The sequence below is a fragment of the Haliotis asinina genome, chromosome 6 (genome assembly GCF_037392515.1).
Source record: "Haliotis asinina isolate JCU_RB_2024 chromosome 6, JCU_Hal_asi_v2, whole genome shotgun sequence".
Classification (NCBI taxonomy): Eukaryota; Metazoa; Mollusca; class Gastropoda; order Lepetellida; family Haliotidae; genus Haliotis; species Haliotis asinina.
This window is the reverse complement of record NC_090285.1, coordinates 47633813-47656076: the sequence shown is the minus strand read 5'-3', so window position 1 is coordinate 47656076 and position 22264 is coordinate 47633813. Positions and strand designations below refer to the sequence as shown.

Sequence of the window (22264 nt, the reverse complement as noted above, 5' to 3'; positions counted from 1 at the left end):
ACTGCTTGAAACATGTCCGCCTAAACGTTTCAAACACGTCGGCTAACAGCAGTACATCTGTCCTCAAGTACAGGTCGTGATAATCACCCAGGTTCTTACAACCCAGTTTATTCCATACGTTAGTCGCGTGCGAGTAATCATCTCGTGAGACGGACGCCTCATTCAGCTTGCTATAAAAGCAGTCAATAGGGGGTAGTCTGGTCTCGGTGAACTTAGCCCAACTATCTATGTACTCATAGGGGTACACACCCTTCCTCATAAGCAGGGGTCTAGTCTCGGCGTCTGTGTATCGATCGGTGATAGGGAAGGTATTGTTGGCCTTGACCAGACTGTCGAGTGACGACAGGAGGAACTGAAACGAGTCAATGAACCTAAGTCCGTTTAAGCTGAAGGAGATGTATCTCTCCATGTTGTTGGGGATGCACGTTATATTACCATCGATTTTCGCGATGGCCTGCATGATCAAGTGTGAGTCGTACCCTCTCAAGTTGTGAAAGACAACGGGGATGTTTATTGTCTTAGGGTTGATTTTAAGCTTGAGGTTGCACGCGTTGTGAGCGGCGCCTCTATACTTACCAGTTATGTGACAGTGATCTCTCACCGAATCACCGTTAAGTGGTGATTCACACACGTGACAGTTAGTGCTACTAGCGTGGGCTAGCCTGTCGACTCGGGTCAGACGCATGGGAGCGATTTTATACAATGCATTCCTAATAATTTTTTCTTCCTCCTGCAAACACTTTAGAAACCTTTCAGCCGCGTCAGGCCCCCTATACACTACCGGAGCTTTCGTTTCCCCGTCACAACGGACGACAATGTATCCAAACGAACAGGCTTTATGCTCTTGTGTCTTGTGGGTAAAGGTACCGGCGGCACCACTGGGAGCCTCGCCGGCGGCAGCCACTAAGGCTTCGAAGTCGGCATATATAATATAAGGCACAGACATTTGGTTCTTGTGGTTATTGAATTTTAGGATATTGTCACCTTCCTTAGGCATGTCGACTCGTATGGCCGTCTGCCCCACACCTTGACAATCATCCCGGTGGGATTCTAATAAATCAGCTCGGGTGAAGCCATGTAGACATCGTTCACAGAAGTGGGTCTTTCCTTTGTATGCTGATTGGTCATACAACAGCTTGCTAAAGTGTTTTATCCATGTGTAGTGATACTTTTCACCTCGTTGGATCATGAATATATTGATAACTTGGCGATCCTTCACCGGGCTGACCCTGTGTACTATTGTTGTGTTACCTTCGTGCCCAAAGACATTTATAGCCAGATTATTCTGTTTTTTCTACTTTAGTGATCTGGGATATGGGGGTGGGTTCATCTATACCATCCCAGTTGAGCCCATCATCCTGAGGATAATTAGAAGGCCTGTTCGGATTAGTGTCAGCTGGAAATAAGGCTGACCTGATAGCTAACCTCAGGCAATCGTTTCCTCTATTCTTAACGTTTACTATAGCATGTTTGTTCCTATAGTAGGGAGGCAAGGCTAGGTATGACCCGCCTCTGAACGGCACGTAGTTAGCTATGTCTAGATAGACATTATCGATTTTATCTACAACCCACCCGGACCCCAAGTGTGTGTAGCGTTCTAGGTATTCTCGTATCTGCTGAAAACTGGTATCGATTGATGCGTCAATGGTCTCTGTATGTGTGGCGACCTCTTGTTGACCTCGGAAGTAAGGCTGAACATACTCAGTGGCCCCTGTGGGGCCCCCAACCTGCTTATCGAGCGACATTTTCACTGTGATCTGAAACTTGATACTTCCTAGATTATTTAGTTCCTGGTTGACCTTATCAGCTATCAGAGGCTTGATATCTGTAATGTCTATGTTTCTATCAACGTGCATGCGCCAACCTCTCAAATAGTTGCCTACAGCGCGCTCAGTGCGCACGAACTGTAGGTCAATAGCTCTATTCTGTCGTAATAATTCTACAAGCTGTGGTTTTCTCATACGGGAATACCCACCTAAACCCAAATCGTGTGCCTCGGCTTTCAGTTGTTTTACAGTGGGAGGTTTTGCTACGGGGGCATGTGATAACAATGCGGTTAACCCGGCTCTCCCCAGGTTTGAATAACCTGTGTATCCAAGCTGTTTTGCTTGAGCTTTTAATTGTTTTACTGTAGGAGGGGCTTCTAAACCTAGTAATCTCAACAATGCTGACTTCCGCATTCTAGAATACCCGATCACACCTCTCTGTTTTGCGACCCGCTTGAGCTCGCTTACAGTAGACATCGTGTTTACACCTAAGAGAACCAATGTCTAATTGGTTCACAGTAAGGGGAGGTAACCCTTAAGTGGCTATCTTGAGCAGTCGCCTACGTTCTTTTATGTAGCCTTTTTTATTCTCGTAGATGAGTTGATGTCTGACTACGTTCGCTCCGTGAGCTTTACATAGACAGTAGTGTCCTTTAACCCCGATACCACACACAGAACACGTGTAGTTAGGACTTCCCATATGGAAACAACAGAACCCCTGATTCCTGCATTTCCTACCACAGGCCTCGGTCTTCCCAATAAGTATATATTCGCATCGGTATGGAGCGGGTCTCATGTTTACTTATATAGGTATTTTAATTTAATTGCTTCGCAACCAACGCAGTAGCTGCTATACCCAACACTATGAAGCCCAGTTCACGATTCATTTGTCCCTTGGATGGTGTGTAGTACTGAGCGAGTGTGGGTTTATTTAGCGGTTCCAATTGTTTACCAGTTAGTAGATAGTATTCTTTCATTCCTTCATCGACATCGTTGAATGTTTTAATGGCATGGTTTTCACGCTGGAGTTGTTCGTTAATAAAATCGATCCTCTGGAGGCGTTTTTTAGCGTACTCAGCCTGTGCCCTTTGTAATTTCTCAGTAGCGAGATCGTGTCGCTTCCTTTCTTCCTGTATTTCAGCCGCGTGATCATCTCGTAGTTTCGAGAAGAGGAAATTACTCCCGGAAAATGCCAGGGCATTCACTAACGCCCCACCGACCATCATAGCTATCGTGGCCATCCCTATATTTATTTCATTATATTATCAGGTATTATTCCTTGTTTTACTAGGATGTCTTTTGTGGCCATCGCCATACCAAGGTTCATTATGAGCATACCCATATCCTGCAGGTTGAAATCTAGCTTGATAGTTGGTTGTTTAAGCACCATTTTAGTCAACCGAGCGTACCCTACTGCTAGACTGGCGACCACTGTGGCGTGGTATGCGTCGTTGACGAACGTTTTCCCCTCAGACATTATGTATATGATATAAAATATTAAAATTATAACATGACATGCGGGTCGACAGTGGGGCCTGCCGGCGGCGTGGGGGTACCCCCAGAGTTTCCCTCACTGTGGGAGGGTACCCCCACGTATAACCATGTTATAACCACGGCAGCAGTTACGCCTACAGCCAACAACAGTCGGGTTGGGTTGGCCACTTTATGTTGGTTACACCACCGTTTTTTACCGGCAGCTACTCTCTTAGGATTCTTCTGCCTGGTTACTGTGGGGGGTACCCCCACTGAAGGGGTTTCCACCGTCACTGTTGGGGGTGGGGTCTCCTCCATCACTGTGTCCACTGGGGTTTCCTGTGCAGCATCCATCTATACTATTATTATTATTCTTTCTCTCAAATTGACAATGTTTTGCCGTGATAATCGCCGCCGTCACTGGAGCCAACAACATACCATATTTGTGGTACAGCCCGCAGCTGATAGAGCTCACGGCGTGTTCGATAAAAGGGTCTTTCTCGAGGTCCTCCCACAGGTAAAGTCGGCGCTCTGGTGGAATGGGAAGGAAGTGTGATACAATACCGGTGTATATCTGGGTCATAGCCGATCCTATTGTCTTTGTCATTTCTGCTCCGAGCCGGGACTCGTATCTAGCGTACAGCTTATCGATTTCTTCGGCTGACATTTTGTGAATTTTATCCGGAGTGTAGTCTCCAAAGTAATGTTTGGCTTTGCCGCCAACAGCCAACGCCACCAGTTTCTCTCGCTTGGGGGAATCCCCCACACCCCCACTGGGGGAACCCTCCACAGACAATTGTTCGAGCAATTCCTCACACTCCATCTTATAATATAACAAGTAAGATTTAGTTTTAACTATATAATACCCGATACAGACAAAACACAGAGAAATGAAGGTTAAGTTGCACACGACAAACACTTCAAATATCAGCAAGATAGACCAGAATCAAACTCTGCTGGTTAGATTTCCAAACCTTGGTGAGAATGACCTCATTGTACCAGGCACTGTTCGACTGGCGTTCAATATCACGTTGACCTCCGACAACGACAAACGCGAGCTAGTGCGTAACGTGGGTCGAGCCATCATCAAGAAAACGACCGTCAAGATCAGCGGTAACGAGGTGCTGAGCATCGACGACAGCGACGTGTTTCACTGCTACAAGGATCTCTGGAAAAGCGAGAGAGAACGAGTCAATGATGTGTACCAGGGCATCAGTAAATCAACCCGGGCGCGCATAGGATACGTCTTCACGACAGACCAGCAAGACAAGCTATCGGACGGTGAAAAGGCCATCGCTCGAGCATACGGGAATCGATTCTGCGTGCCGCTCGACTTCGAGTTACTCACGGGACACGCGCCGTTTTACCAGGCCGCGCTGGGTGATAGGCTCGAATACGAGCTCACGTTTAACGACTATAGCAAAGTAGTGCGTACGCCGAACGGTGATGAGGCTAGTTATGCCATAGACAACATCTCTCTTGAGTTCGACATGGTCACTAGCCCGGAGCTGGCCAGGCAGGTTCGAAACCAGTACTCTGGGAAGATGGCCATCCTGTACGATCGCGTACTGAGGCATAGATCAGTCGTGCGAGATAAGAGCGACACTGTGTGGAATATCAACCTGAACGTGCCGGCGCGATCGATGAAAGGTATCCTGGTCGTCCCCGTGGAGGATTACGACCCATTCCGGAGGGACAGCGAGAAGTTTTTCAACCCCGAGATTGAAAAGGTGGAAGTGACCATCGAGGGCGTGCCAAACCAGCTGTTCAGTCATGGTATGAGACCGCACCAGCAGTGGGATGAGATAAAAAAGCTACCAGTGGGGGACTACATAACAAAGGACCTGGACCTCGGCTCCGTGCAGATCGGTGAATACCTGACCACCAAGTACGCCCTATGGTTGGACATGCGATCCACGGATGATGATAAACTGCACGGTAGCGGGCGCCGTATAGATAACGGCAGCGAAGGGATAACCATCCAGATTACTAAGAAGGCTCAAACCGCTGGTAAGTTGAAATTATATCTGTACGTTATTATGGACGCGCAACTTAATATAGACAATGGGAGATTCGTGCAAGCCATCTACTGATGGGGGGTACCCCCCCACACCCCCCAACAATAAACTGCCCCACCTCCCCACTGACCCACCTCCCCACTGACCCACACTGCGCCATAGTGTGCGGGCAGACTGGCTGTGGGAAGACCGTTTTCGTGTTGGATATGTTGGAGGGTTACTACAAGGATGTGTTCGATAACATCGTTATCATGTGCCCTACTCTGAGCATGAATAAAACGTACGCGCGACCTTGGGTGATGACGGACCCGGACGTACACAAAATCGACCCTGGAACACGTCTGCAGGACTGGTTGAAAGCTCTTCACGAGAAATTTAAAGGGGAACCGACGCTGTTCATACTGGACGACTGCAGCGCTAATCGCGAGATAACAAAAAAGAGAGACATGCTATCGTACCTGGCCTTCTCCGGCCGGCATGCAAATCACAGCGTCTGGGTGCTAACGCAGAAGTTCAACTCGGTGTTGAAAGACCTCAGGGAGCAGACGCGATGGGTGGCCTTATTTCACTGCAAGGACAGGGATTCGTTCGAGGAGTGTTTGAGAGAGAACGATGTGATGAGCAAATTAGAACGGGAACGGGTGAAGAAACAGCTCGCTTCGCCAGTTTGATTCTGGTCTATCTTGCTGGGATTGTTGGTGATGGTCACCGACTGTCGCACGGCTCTGGCGCCTAATGGCTCTCTCAATCTTCTGAAAGGATCTAATTTTCTGCCGTACATTGTTATATAAAAGAAATATATTTTTAATACTAATGGATGAAGACATAGATATGACGGAGATGCCGGGCGCTAGTGCCCAGGCATTCGATGATGAGCAGGAGACCTCATTTACTAGTTCACCCTTGAACCAAGAACTCTTGGAAACAACGGTAAATGATTATTACGAAAGTTTAAGAAGAGATAAAAACTACGTTGAACCACAGGGTCGATACCATAAGAATTTTGTTATTGATACAAAGGGTGTTCTACGCCTTAAGTCTGACCCAGGGGTTGACCTCTTTAACAAGAGCAATAAAAAACCACTGGCCTTGTCAACTCTAGCCAGCCGCCATGGTGTCGAATTTATCCGTAAAAATCTAAACATGAATGATTACGGTGGTGCAATACCTAAGGCCGTTAAAGAAGATCTGCAAGCTACCAGATCCCGCCTCACCACTAGAGATGAAATGACACCACAGCGTGCTACAGAAGCCTCGGACAGCATAGAAAAACTGTTGAGCACCTACTGGGACAAACCGTTACCGGGGTTTGACTTTCCGGTAAGGGAACTGCGCGGCTTAGACGAAGCCGTGAAACGCGTGCGTGGAGAACTCGTGAACAACATGGGGAAACTGAACGAAATCGACGAGCACATCGCTAGGGAAAAAACCAAACTCAACGAAACTGAAAACGATGATATGAAGCGTCGTATCAATGAACGAATACGTGATTTAGAAGACGAGAGACGTACACGATTGGAAGCCGCTTCCTCGAATCGTGAACAGCTTCGATCCCAGATCAGTCGTATTCGGGAAACAATCGATAGAATACTGAATGAGGATACAACTTTAGCCAACAGGATTCGGATATTGTTCCGGGAGCAAGGGATCACCATCGCCAGCATTCTGACTGCATTGGGTTTCATTATATCAACCCTGGTGGTGTCACTGGTGGGAGGAACCCCCACACCTGCCGGCGGGGGAACTCCCAGCGGTGGTGTTAAAGACTGGATAAAAAAACTCGGGGAAGGCCTAGCTAAACTGGCTGGTAAAGCCGCCGAAGCCCTTCCCGGCATCCTGGGTAGCATCGTCTCGTGGTTGTTGGGCGCTCTGTCTAAAACTGCCATGTGGCTCAGTCAAAACCTGTGGGCAGCCATAGTCGCCGTGGCGGGTCTGGTGTACGTAGCGGCTAAGAAATCTTTAACCAAATAAGTCCCAAAGTTACCCCACCAACCACCAGGGCTGTTTTATTATCAATATGCTGCTGATAGGGGGGTCCCCCCACATGAACTTTAGGCTCCGGAGGTGACGCCACTATACCCTTTTCACGTGGTGGGATGTGTGGGATATAGGGGGTGTTAATATCGGGGTTGATACCCAACTTTTGGTCCGCCGTGGCTATGACTATTTTGTTGTTATAACCCACCACTTTTTTTATTCTCAGTTGCATATCACTCGGAGCCATGTACAACCCCACGCCGAATACGTAATTGACTTTCGATCTGGCGTATTCTAACACGTTTTGGTAACGGTCGATGGCCCTCGGGAGATCAACTGGAGAATTGATAGCATCCTCAACGTTGGAAACGAACTGTTTCTGAGCGTCGTAAGCAGTTCCCTTACCGAGGATGTTGGAACGCGTCATCGACTGCGCACCCAACAGCGCCCACACGTACGTTCGAATCGAGTCGTTCAACCTGACTACCCCGGCACGAGTGAATCCTTTCGACGTGTCCAGCATGAACATTTTCCACCCGTCTGCGGTTGACTGCTCCACTTTCTGGACTGTGAAAGCAACACCACCTTTAAAGTTCATACGATCATCCCTCCATTCATTACTCGACAAAGCAAAGTCCTGGCGTAGTATATCTCGTTTCAGTAAATCATCACTGACTTCTTTCACTGATCGCGCGCCATCATAAGGAATACCCAACCCGTGGTTCGGCCCCGGCAAACGCCAATCCGTCTTCGGGTTTATTTCGAATTCATTGCAAATACGTTCGTAGGCCCGTCTATCGTACGGGTTGTTTGTTGCGTCCCACGCTTTGTCCTGTGGGAGGGGGGTACTGATCTCTTTAAGGATACGTCTGACCTGGTAGTACACGTGGAACTTGAACACAGACTGACTCAGCGGTCCACGCCGAGTGTCGGCCAATGTCACACCACACCCCGTTGTAGCGCACCACACGGCAAAGTTGAATTGATTCTGCCAGAACTGCATAGGGTTGTTGAACCAAGCGTGGACTGCCTTGATGTTAGTCACCGAAAGCTTATACTTATCGAACACATCTAAAAGCTGGGCATTGAAATACAACTCAGGAGCAACCACGATCTTCATGGGGGAGAAATCTACGTCCAGTTTAGGGTAAAACACACCAGGGGAATACATTTTAAAACTATTATATAATGAGTATATATACTCTAACATGTACATAACACTTCCAGGAATAACGAGCGGTGAGGCCGTTCAGCTGACGCACGCGATCGATAACACGTCAGGTCAACTCGAAGTCGCACTCTGCGATATCACCTACCTACCGCAATGGACTAACATCAACGTCAGCAACAATAAGCTGTTCGTCAGTGGAACTCGCAGCCAGATAACTGACGGCTACTACAGCGTGTGCTCTCTAAACGACGAGGTCTTCAAACCCCTGGGAGCCGAACTCAAGATGAACGACTCAAACGGTACAGTGGTGTTAATCAACAACGGAAGAACCTCATTGAGGCTCGGCCGACCATTAGCTAGGATACTCGGTATGTCTCCTGACGAGATAAAACCAACAACAACCGCCACAGGCACGAAGGTACCCGATCTAGTACCGTACCGAGAGCTGTACATTCATCTCGGTCAGGTGAGCACAACGTACAACATTCAAGGAGGTCACCCTTCCACTATACTGAGAGCAGTGCCGGTGAAAACTGAGAAATTCAACGACGGTAGAACCGAGTCGTTTTCACCACGGCAGTATAAGAGATTAACCCAGGGCAACATACCTGAGTTGACAATATCGGTGTTAGATATAAATCATAATCCTGTAAATATAGGATACCTCAGCTTAACGCTTCATGTAAAATGACCAGCGCACAAGGGCCCGGAGTGAAAAAATGCGTCAATATCGGGATCTCCGACCTTGGAGACACGCGCGGTTTCGACGCTCCCGGAGTAGATGGTAAATCGTACGCCTTGCAACTGAAAAACAACATTTACAAACGCGTTGAAATCCCCTCCGGTGGAACCCTAAGTGATATAGTAGATACCACAAGAGCAACAGTCAACACTAAGTACACCCTTGTCAACACCGGTGATAATAATTGGGTAATATACCCATCGTTCGGAGGTAAACTGTTCGACTTAGACGATGTTGAGAGCACTACCGTCGCCCGAAACAAGCCATATATGCTCGTCTTCACCGAAGATGACAAGTGGGTGTTGTTACCCGATAACAACTGGTTTATCAATATTAGACTCGTCTCCCCCTACGTGTTCACTGATAACAAAGACAACCACCTAAACAAAGTCGTGAACAATGGAACCCTGCTCGTGGCTTACGTCCCAACTCAGAGACGTAGCATAGTCGTCAGCCCAGTCAACACTATAGCAGCCCACATGCTATCGAGTAAACCAGCCATACAAAACGTGAAATTGCAGTTGGTGTCTGAATTCGAAGGTGTGGTCACTATACTAGAGGATCTACCGGCAAACTCAACACTGATCATCAAAGTCTACCTAGGGGAACCATCGGGGAATGATGTCGAGATCGTGAAGGGGATCAAACTCGGGTGGGTGAAACGACACCAGTATCAAGTTTGCAACGTTTACGTGCGGGTGGGTGTCGACTCCAAGACCAGTCTGCAGGGGGTCAACGTGATCGTGGAAAACAAGATATCACTAATCAATATCTTCCTGCCTGACAACATACACTTCATGGGTATGAAGTTAACCCCTGAATTATTATCAGAAAACCAGTTGGAAATTATATCGTAATAGTATAATAATGACCAGTCATCATCCCAACACTACGCTTAACGACCTGGGAGATACGGAGGGATTCGATCAGCCTGGTGAGGAAGATGAATTATACATCCTGCAATTCAAAGACAACGTGTACAGACGGATGTTGTTATCAGATTTTAAAGAGCCCAAATGGCTGATCAACTTAACACTCACCTCACCTTATATCATATTAAACGAAAATAGGTTTGTCTCTAAGATTAGGAACAACGGTATCTGGGTCGGGGATTTCATTCCGGATAGTGTATCCATAGGAACTACTAATACCGAAAAAAATAGGTTAAGGAGTGAAGTAAAAAATAAATTAACATTTAGCAATTATCCTACTAACTTAAGGCCTGATATATACACCCCTTTCACACTCATCATAGAAGTCTTATTTACGTTTTTACAACATGAAAACATCTCAAGAGTACACCAAATTTTACCCGGGGTGTCAATACACTGGTTTGACGAACACAAAAACAAATATTGTTGTATTGTTATACAACAGGATACCCACGGGGGTCCTATAAACCGCTTAATAAACCTCAGTGGGGTTTTTATTACAACAGGAAATTCTATTAGCCTCTCACCTATTACCCTGACTAGTAATCTAGACCTTATAGACTTCAAATTAATTGATAGAATATTAACTGAACCCCAATTAAAATATCTTTCAAAATATATATTATAGGATGGGTCTGTACCCAGTCGTAGAGGAAGTAGCGAAGACGCTGGAAACCGTAGATGGGTTCCGCTTGAGGCAGTTATGTGATGTGAAACGTCAACTAGAACAAGACCGTGACACGCGGAAAGCACTATGTAAAAAGTACAATAGAGCTTTCAATATCGTGGACGGGGCTGACACTACCCTTATGGCAACCAGCATGGGACTAGGGGCGGCAGGCGTTGGGTTGTTGGCTACCATCGTGGCTGCACCTATAGTGCTAGGTATTGAAATAACGGCTGGGGTGACAGGGTTGGTAGGGTTGGCGCTTAAGTTAGTATCACGCAGACTTAATCGTAAGGCATTGAAACACGACGAGATCAGGGTTCTGGCCGAAGCAAAGCTGAACACAGTGAGTGAGCGAATTTCCACGGCACTCTCTGACAGTAAGATCTCAGAAGAGGAGTTTCGTTCAATCCTATCTGAACTCAAAAAATATAACGGAATGAAACAAGATATTCGGTCCAAGTCTCGTAAGTCTGCTATCAGCGAGGACGAGAAAAAAAAGTACATAGAACAGGGGATACAAAAAGCCCAGCAAGCCTTTATTACGAATACCAAAGTGATCGTAGGCGGTTCACATTAAACTGTTTCATCGATATAAACGTGACATAGGGGAACACGAGGGCGATAGCCGTAAGCGAGCCACCGATCCTATATGGTCAGTCAAAACTTACAACATAGATAAAGTGGATATGAAAGCCGACGAACCCAACTTATACTACTTGAGGGATGGGCCGGGTAGGGGGTTTGTAAGAGAAGAATTATTGATCGTACCGTACGGCACAGTATTACCTCCTACCAAGGCATAGTAATTACCGCCAACTTTTTTGTAGTAGGGGTAATAGTAGCAAGAGCTAATGACCCAACCAAAGCCTTATTTAGTAAATAAGGCTTTGTAGAGACATTTCTTGAAAGTGTTTTAAAACCCCTATTCCCTATACTACTAAGTAAAGTGTGCAATGTACAGGATTGTTTGTCTTTCTGAATCTATTCAGTAGGGTATATTTATATCTTTTAGCCTTTTCACAATCTTTGTCAAACCATGCGGGTTGTATCCGCGTGTGCTGGGAGCAAGAGTGATGCGACTGTGAATGTGGTTGTGCGTGGGACTGAGAGTGTGGTTTCTTCGCTCGCTCTGCGTAATCCTTGGGTGCATACAACGCTCTAAGTATAAAGTCATTCAAAGTTTTAATAGCACTATCGACGCTGACCTGTAATATTTCATAAAATGCTAAGTTAAAATCAGTAATGTTTTCCGTAATATAACATATAAACTCACCCTTACGACCAGAGTCCCAACGCGCTGTCTCGATGTCGTGTGTCCCTGCTCGTGCATGTTCACTGTGACCGAGGTCACGTGCTATGTCATGTGGTGTTTTCAGGTCTACCGCTATCGGCAAGTGATCTGACTCGCATCGGGATAAAATATTGAAATTTACAAAATGTTTATATAGACATGAAGATACCAAACAATAGTCGACGACGCTGTTACCTTGGTGACCAATAAAAGTAAATTCACCAAGTTTGTCTCTCCCGTTTCGCCCATTCAATACATGTATGTTAAAGTTGCGGCATATATCTAATAATTTTGCTCCCTCTGGATTAACTACTGAATCCTTGGAAGTTCTTGGTACATTAAATGGATCACTTTCATAGTCTACATCCTCTATTGGTAAATAGTCAGTGGACTCGTATTCTATGTAACACTGCTTGTCGCCTATACGGGCATTAAAATCGCCAAATAAAACAAACGACGCATGTGGGTAATCATGTGTTAAAGCATACAGTCTACTTTCTAGAAGTCCAATCCCCGACAGTCCTTCATCAGTAGGGTTCTGAGTATCAGTCACATATACAAACCCAAATATAGTGGGTTTATTTGCATCATCGCCCATAATGTCACTTATGAAAAATACTGAGTCTGACCACTCATGGTGTATACGGGTGAATCTTGGGGCTATGGTCTGTCTCACATACACCGCGATACCGCACACATCCTTGTGGAACTCCAGTGGACGGGTTGGTAACTGAGGAACTGATTCCATTACCAGTAACAGAGGTCTGTCAGCCATGAAAGAGTCTACCCATCTGATCAGATTGCCATTAACACTTAAGTTTGTTAGATTTGACAGAAGTAAATGTGTGTGAGTGGTATTGAAGGCGGAAGAAAAGAGTGAGTGAGTTAATATTTAACGTCACATCGGCACGGAAGAAAAGAATTCTCACATATGATCCGTGTTGTTCTAAATGTTTATAGATAAGATTTAGGAGGGTCAATGTGGCGTTGTCTGAGACCCTTCTCTGCCGGTAAGCAAACTGGTGTTGGTCTAGATGTTCTTCAACCTCGCGCATAAGCAACTTTTTTACACTGCGCTCCAGACGCTTCATGCGTACCGGTGTCACGGCAACGGGGTGACAGTCATTTAGAACTTTCGAGTTTGGCCTCCTCGGGAGTGGTACAACGTTAAATGTTTTCCACATAGTGGGTATGTGATCGAACAGCAAGGTAGTTAGGAAACGTGCTTCGAAGACGTCACTTAACTGATCACGGTACACCTTGAGAACAGCACAATTAGCACTATCAGGGCCCGCACTCCGGCGACAGTTTAACATTCGAAACCATTCATTGACGGTGGGGTGACGTTCGGGTACGAACCTTTTCGAGATAAAAAGTTCAAAAGGTATGTGCGAATGAGCACTTTCGCAAGTTGGTAAGCTGTGTTCTGATTGGTCAATCTCAGAGGTTACCTGATGCGACCTCCCATAAGAAGTTGTTAGACTCAGTAGTGGAGTGTAACGAAATGTACTGAGGATAAGTTTACTTAGACTGTAACGAAACCGATTTCAAAACCAAATGTAATTTATATAGTCTGTTTACTCAATTATTCCGTCTACTGGTGCTTTGTGGAGAAATTACTGTCCATGAGTCGATTCAGTTATTACACTGTGAATTTAAGAGAGAAACGAAATATTTTAAAACATCATGCAAACCATACTCTCTACATCTCTAATAATTGCATACATAATTCCAATGTAACAAAACATCACTTATACCATGAATTTAACATCAAACAGAATATTACATTAAAATTACGACACTAGGTAGCGCGTATATATTAATTTCACGGGAATATGTAGTTAACATATGTTTATTCATAATTTCATAGGAATGTGTAGCTATTTCAGTTTTATTCATAATTTCACAGAAATACGTAGTTATTGTAGTTCTATTAATAATTTCACAGGAATGTGTAGTTATCATTTGTGTGTTCAAAATTTCATAGGAATGTGTTCATTCGCACTCTCACAGGAATATGTGTCTATCACATGTGCATTGATAATTTCATAGGACTGTACAGTTATTACATGTGTATTCACAATTTCATAGGACTGTACAGTTATTACAGGTGTATTCACAATTTCATAGGACTGTACATTTATTACAGGTGTATTCACAATTTCATAGGACTGTACAGTTATTACAGGTGTATTCATAATTTCATAGGACTGTACAGTTATTACAGGTGTATTCATAATTTCGTAGGAATATGTAGTTACCAAATGTTTATACATAGTTTCAAAGGGATATGTAGTTATTACAGAAATAATCACAATTTCATAGGAATATGTAGTTGCAGGGGTTTATCCATGAATGAGGGAAATTGAAGGATACTTTACATGTTTTTCTCACAGTGAAGCTGGTATGGTAGACTGTGTAATATATCTCTGAATTTTGGTGTGCACCATACGGATGAATCAAATCATTTCCCTTCATATTGCTCTCTGACATTTGATAGAGGTGTGTCTCGAAATGAAGTTAACAGTGCTATGTTGCATTCAAATCAAGAGGAACTGTGTAGCAATCTTAACAGTAACATAGAAAAGTATAGTTGAAAGCAACAATGGAGAGCTCCATATTAATTACTGACCGTTTCCCCACAGAACTCAGTTAGCCATTAGAATTTGCTCAATCTTCCTTTGTTTATCTTTGAAAGTTTTTCATTGTCAAATCATTATAGTTTTAATAGTTTAATTTCTGATTTGGAAAATACAGGGAATCTGTGAATAGAAACAAATTAAAAAAAATTTCACAATAAATCCGACTATTGAACGTGTCCTGTCCTACCGCGCCACCCGCCATTCATCGGTAGTTACCTGTAAAATCGACTTGAATATCCACATCATTTCTAGCTGGATATTCATTACCGAGACTCTACATTCTGGTTAATTGACTGATTTGAGTAACGAACAATAAAAGTAATTACAACCACATCCGTTTCAGTGGCTATTCATTTGGTTTCACTATCTAATCAGCAGATGATATGACAGGTGCTACAAATATTAAACCTGGTGAGAAATTTTGGTTCAATGTTTCCGTTAACAAAGTAAACAAAATGCTTTCTAAAATGTAACATTCTTGTTACTGAACTTGTGTCTGAGATTTTACTTAGTGAAGTAATTCTATATGACAACTCAAATCTTCTATTTCTTGGGAAATTATGAATCAGAGTATCTGTCACCTTTATATACAAATGCCTGATAAACACACATAACGACAGTTAGTATTTTCTAAACAAATACCGCAGCTGGATATTGTTAAGGGAGATAATTCTATTTATCCTTCGACATTGGTGCAAAGGGTTGGGTATAGGGTTTCCCTTACTGAATGTGTGTAACCATTGTCCGTGACTGTATTCTTTACATCGTACATCGTTACTCTAAGCTGTCACAACTCAACTTGTGAACAGAAAGCAAGCAAATGCGCTGGGAGTAAACATAACAACAGGAAACAGGTCACCTATAACCATAAACAAACCAAAGACTCAACAGTTGTTACTAAAAGTGTATTGGTCTATGCGACACGGGAAAGAGGGCCTGGTGAAGGTTGATTGTAATGGTTTCAGCATGACCCGGAAGGAAAATAGGAGAACAATTAGCGTTTTGACAACGTCAGGCCGTCATATGTCAGCCACATACACTCAACGTTTTGTGAAAAGATTTTTCAGTTTTCACCTGGTAAGTTTGCTGAGGAAGTCCGTGAAGGTTTCGAAGAGAACTTTGGTAGCACTCAATATGGCGGCCACTGAAGGCACATCATGGCTCTTTTGGGGCAGAATTTGCACTGTGGTTATGGAAAGTTTGGAATGTCTGGAGCTGACGATTTGAGCTCAGCACATTTTGGGGGCAAACTATTCTGAAAAAATGGAGCATTGGTTTGGGAGTTATGTTTGGTACAAAAATCGGCGGAATAATAAATATTGGTAGTAATAATAATAATCCAAACGATTACAAGTCTCCTGCCTCAAGGCATGGCACCCTAATAATAACAGTGCTGCATGGTGGCAATTCGTATTTCCTAATTCTAACAGCTAAGAAAAATGTCAGAGAATTCAGAGAAATGAGTGTTGAAATCTTCGGACCTATTGATGAGAATGTCATACTTGCTGTAAATAAACTCACTTCTCTATATCAGACTGCAGCACAACATTATAGGAGAAAATGTCACAAATTGCTTTTTGGAAACCATAATCTGTCTCAAAACAACCCCTATGGCGGAATCAGGAACTTGAAATATTGAAGAACAGGATATACGCTGAACAGAAACTGTATATATGGGGATGATTTTAGCCATGTTATATCTTTGCGTTTATCTTTCAAGAAAATCTTTGCAATAGAAAGGTCAGTGTATTAGGACAAACAGAAAGAACAACTTGTTCAAGCCAGAGATAATCCTAAATGATTTTAGCGCATTCTTAAATCATCAGAGACATCACAAAGAACTCCACATATATGAGTACAGCAATGAGCTGAACATTTAAAAAGTCTGCTGTTTTCCAACTGTAACACTAACTTTTATCAGTGATATAGAAGAAAAGATGTGTCTGACAGATACATCACAGAATATTAGTCTTCCCTTTACTAATGAAGAAATCTGCAAATGTCTTGATGACCTAAAGAACAACAAATCTCCAGGAACAAATGGTATTATAAATGAATTGTCTACTAAAAGTAGTATCATACAGTACTCCCCAAGCTCTTAAATAACATTTTATTCACAACTGTGTTCCCACCGGAATGAGGAAGAGTGTCATTTGTCCCATTCAGAACGGGACAGGAAATTGAACATCACTGACAACTATAGAGGTATACATGTATCTCGTATTGACTCAATGTATATAATTTTGACAAATCTGTTGCATAAAAGACTGTGGTGTGACAACAACAGTATTACCCATAACTGACACTGACCACTTCAACATTATCCATGAATGGGATCTTCATCTTACAGGCAATTTGAAAATTTGATTTTTTGAATTTGAAGGAACATTATACCGTGTCTTCAATGACTTGCGTAATATACTCTTCAATACATTTGTGGACCTGAATTTGTATTAAATTACAGTTAAACTTTTCAAAGACACACTATTTGTGAACGCACCACCATTCCTATTTATCACCACCCCTATACACAATTATGGGATGCACACGCACAAAACTGTCGCTCCATACTCGTGCATAGAGTGTCATTCTTGATTTTGACGGTTTTCAAGGTAGACAAATCACGATAATCCAATAAATTTTACAATCATATTGCATCACATAGTTATTCGTGTTTGCTTCTACGTCATACACCATTCATGCTTCAAGAGTGATAACTATACACAGAACTTTGGTCATGAGGAAGTGTAAGTGGTGTTGCACTCTAAAAACATTCATGTTTATCATGCCAACATTAACGGACTCCGATATATCTCCCAAATGCTTCAATAGTAAATTACAAATGTTGTTGAACATAGTTTTTGACGAGCATACAAGCGGCATTTACAATTTATTTTACTTCGTTCCTGTCTTGTCACCAATTACTTCAAGAAACTTGGCTAGTTCCGTTTACTTGGTGGGTGAGTGAATTTAGTTTTACGCCGCACTCCTCATTATTCCGGCTATATGACGGCGGTCTGTACATTATCGAGTCTTGACCAAACAATCCTGTGATCAACATCATGAGTATCGCTTTATGTAATTGGCAAGTCAAAACATTCATTACACAACAGTCTGGTTTCATGCTCATTGCGTTCCGTGCTATTGCGCAACTTAGTATAATAACCAGTCCAAAAAATTGAGACCAACTTATTTAGTGGATATGTAAATATTATGCATTATTAACTGATACATCTAATCACTTGTTTATTTCAAAACTACGCTCCTTCTAATATCCTTGCAAACACGTAATGCAGCCTACTCTGTCATACAGTGTACTCTGACAAACGCATCCATATCTACTCGAGTCATCCAGGCAAGCCTGGTGGCGTCTCGTACCCCTCTCGTGGCCCATGTTTACGGCTGAGCCCTGTCTAAGTGAATTTCTAAACATGGCTCTTAGAATATGCTACATCCCGTGGGCAAAACAGAATACGATCATATTCCTTTTGTAGATATGTTTCAGTGTTGAATGTTGTTGATCCTTTAGCTCAAAGTTTGTGTTTAAATTGTGCTTTGCATAGTTTAGCGAACTTTGAAAGTTTTCATGTTTCGAAATGCGTTTTACTACAAGCTATTTGACTGGTTTGCCACGAATTATGGCATTTGTACGAGTCTTCTTGTAGGTCACGGAGTAGTTACGAATGTGCCAAATGGAAATTTGGAAATCGTGGAAATCTCAAAACGAGGCTTGATGATCTGGTACATACGGACTTGATTCAAGTTTTGCTCTGGTTAACTCTGTTGTAATTATCATGGCTGAGGATGTCGAAGAGCGCCCCATGACTCATACTCACGGGTTGTTTGTCCCTTTTGTTAGCTGCTGAACATTAGAGTGTCCTTATAGTCACCAAATACATGTCAGCCAACCGTGTGGCATAAACAGTGTTTGTACGTGAACGCACAGTAAAGGCACGCTGTTGTTATCTTTTATGCACATGATATCCGGTACAGTTCAGAAACCTTTCATGGTGAATGAGGCGCTAGGCGAGCTCATGACCATGGTCAAGAATGTGGCTGTCCTGTACATTACGGTTCAGCCTCATGATTAACAAGTGTGAGTTTTACGCCGCATTTAGCAATATTCTAGCAACATCACGGCGGGGACACCAGAAATTGGCTTGACACAATGTGCCCATGTGGGAAATCGAACCCGGATTTAACCACTAGGCTACCCTACCACCCTAAATCAACCTTCAGATTCTAGATTCTATCCGCTATCATGCCCTGAGATTTTGTCTTGGATCTTCTCATACTTCTCCAATAGACAGTATGCATGTCAAGGTAGATGAACCATCCTTAAAACATCACCGTGTCAAATTATCTTTGCAGTATGCCTAGAAGGACTGCGAATAGAAAACAAACCACTCACGTCAACATTATCATGCCTGTATGCGAGTTTATGTAATTGTAAAAGCAATACATAAGAGACACGTGCCGCTTTCCTTGTTGCCAATGAAGCTGAACCGTAAAGGATCGCCACTATACTCCCGGTTAGAAATACAGTCAGCTATGACGTCTGAAGAGGGCTAGACTAACATGCCTAGGTTAACATGAGACGTACCTTAAACATACCTACACAATACCAATCTTATATTAAACGGCCCTGGCCTACCTCTCAACATTTGGTTATTTATCAGTGTCACCTAGGTTATGTCAGTCAAACACACAAGACACAAATTTGGATACTGTTTTTGTGGCTTTGCAGGTTGCCCATGAGAACTGTACATATTTATATACTCATTCTCAGATAATTGTTTTATCCAGACATCAGTCTCGACTTTAAACAGACATCTCGATAAGTACTAAACAGTCATTCTCAGCTTCAAGAACATCGCTGTCCCGTTGATAGACCATCATTAATACTTTACTTTAATATGTCCATTCTGTTTAAGATTACGCCCCTTGAATTAGGGAAGTAAATCAAAACCATTTTAGTCAACTCTTGCCAGATTTATTTTTTTAAACACCAAGGAAATATCACAGACTTGCTTAATACTGTGTCCCTCTGCAGGATGTATTGTTTGACAGATGAATGAAAGATTATTATGAAACAATTGTCAACACTTTTGAATTCTTACGTTTACATTATAATCGTGTGCCATTATATGTTGCAGTTTAGAAACCACCAGTCCTGGAAAAATTGCCTGAGATTCAAAGTTCAGTCTTGTTGTTAGAACACATTTTACTTTTATCAACGGAGGTTGAAACAATAGCTCGTAAGATTATGTTCAAAGTAATAAATTCATAAGCTGTCTACATTTTGCTGACAGGCGTATAACTGCAATGTGACAACTATAAATGAAACTGCCATAGGGTACGCTGGTTTTCGTCAGATACGTTATGCACAATCAGGGTCGTAGAACACAGATAGCGCAAAAGACATCCTAGTCTAGTTGTTATTTCCATAGAACAATGTGTCCTTCATAGGAAAAGACCAGTTTTAAACTTTCACGTGAATACAGTCTTCACATTTGTGTAAAAGTATTGTTATCATCATCAGATACATTTCGTCAGTTACGTTTCACTAACCAAACCACAATCAGCAAAACATCATTCTGAAGGTAACGGGTTGACACGTGTTTCTTTTTTCACAACTTACGTCAAGTTTTATTACGTTTTACAATTTACGCGTCAATTTTTACTGCAATTTACGTTTGTATTATAATATACGTCAAGGGTTATTACAGTTTTGTGCAAGTATTACAATTTACGTTTAATAACAATTTACATCGTAACACAAACGTCTTTCTGGTACAAATCTCACAAATCAGATATGCCATTAATGAGATGATGTACGCTTGCATACCACTGATATCAAAATGACAAATGTTACATGTAAATGTTGCGAAAAGCGTAAAGCCAAGGTCACTCACTCATTGAAGAAGTGCGAAACATCTACAAACTACGACAAACTACGACATCCTATTTGAAACACTTACAACTGCAAGTGAATATGTCATTGCGCGGATAGCATCTAACACATAGTCGACCATTTACAATGGTGTGGAAACTAACTAGGTAATCTGTTACCTCAGCGCAAACAAGAACCGGATCCTACAGCAGTCAAGGCGGAGCACAACATACGTCCTGATGGAAACGACCGAGCTGTCAGACTGTACACAACAGCGAGCAGGGCAGTGAAAATACACTGGCTATCCCATCATTATATTTGTGCAGTGACCCGTTTCATACATGCTTACACATGCGATCTAGATACCAGATACTTTCTTTAAAAGAAAATAAAATAAACCTGCACCCAAGGCCAGATACAGTTTTTTGGTGTTTAGAAGAGTGAGGTGGTTGATTGCACAGTTCATTTTCCTTTCAGACCAAATACATCAGCTTATGATATGCAATAAACTTTCAGGTGCACCACTGCACCATCCCCAACTCATGTTACAGCAACGAGAAAATATGATTACACAATGCCATTTAAACGTGAAAATAATCGAAATTGGAGAATACAACTGATATAACGAGCAGTTAACAGAAATAATTTACGTAAACAAAGAAAAAAGAATGAGGATAGTACGACAGATTTTGTGTACTCCACACAGAACTTATTCTAATTTGTTGGGTCATGTACCGCAGTCACATTACTTCGTCTGGGGTGTGTGGGTCTGCACCCATTGAATCAGTGCATTGAACCACCTGTAGTGGTAAAAATAGTTATTACTTATTTGAAAAGTGCATTCTCCCGGTCCGACATGGACAAGCAACTTGCATGCCACCTGTAGCGATATGAATAATAACGAAAGCATTTTGTGGACTTTTTAAAAATGGCATTCATCTCGGATTGACTCAACAAGATGGATTCAAGCAACGAAACTTTAAAATAGGTCGGAGACATTTAAGAAGGAAACGAATGACAAAATCTGTGTCCATTTGAAAGACGAGAACAATTGTGCAAAGATGAGAAAAATAATAATTTTGCAAAGATGAGATATACACGATTGTTTTCATGGCAAAGGGAGATAACTGGTACGTAATGATTTCAGTGAGCATAACACAGTTTTTACGTCCTGTTGTAGTGACTCGTAAGATTGCGAAAGTTTCAAAAGACATCTATGGGCTAATGCACACAGCAGATAGCCAAACAACGACGACTGTACTGGTGCACAGCACTGCACGAGGTGTGAGTTATGAACACTTGACAGAGATGAAATCGGCTTGAACTGAGCTGTCAGTTCTACCGTGTGTCGCCATTTGACAGGTGATGTACTCGCGACTTTTAGTAGGAATTAGTACAAATTTTACGTCTTACTTGCTGTGTGCGATTTCAAATTGTTACGATTCGGGTGTGCAAAACGACGCACTATGTGAACGCACCTTAGTCTGCATTTGTGTTATGTACTTATACACGCCCAACATACACAAGTAACAGAAAAGGTAATGAATGCAGAACGAATATGATATATATCACGCATGTTTATGTGACATTCTGTGTTTTAATAGACATAGAAATAGATATAGACAGTTTATTTACGTAATGTCGGCCTTGTGGCCTATCATACAGTGATACAGTTATTTAACCGATGTA

At 42.7% G+C, this 22264-nt stretch overlaps 1 protein-coding gene across 3 annotated transcripts in view; it reads right to left on the bottom strand.

The window, feature by feature from the left end:
• Positions 1 to 20833, bottom strand: part of LOC137287588 (uncharacterized) — a 37609-nt gene extending 16776 nt beyond the window's left edge. Inside the window, exon 1 of one of the 3 annotated variants that reach the window (XM_067819958.1) lies at positions 20755 to 20833. The gene's annotated coding sequence lies outside the window, so the exon portion shown is untranslated. Of the gene's footprint in view, positions 1 to 12022; positions 12115 to 20754 lie in introns of those variants that run through there. The other 2 variants (XM_067819957.1, XM_067819959.1) reach the window with 2 other exon arrangements.
• Between the last annotated feature and the right edge of the window lie 1431 nt (positions 20834 to 22264).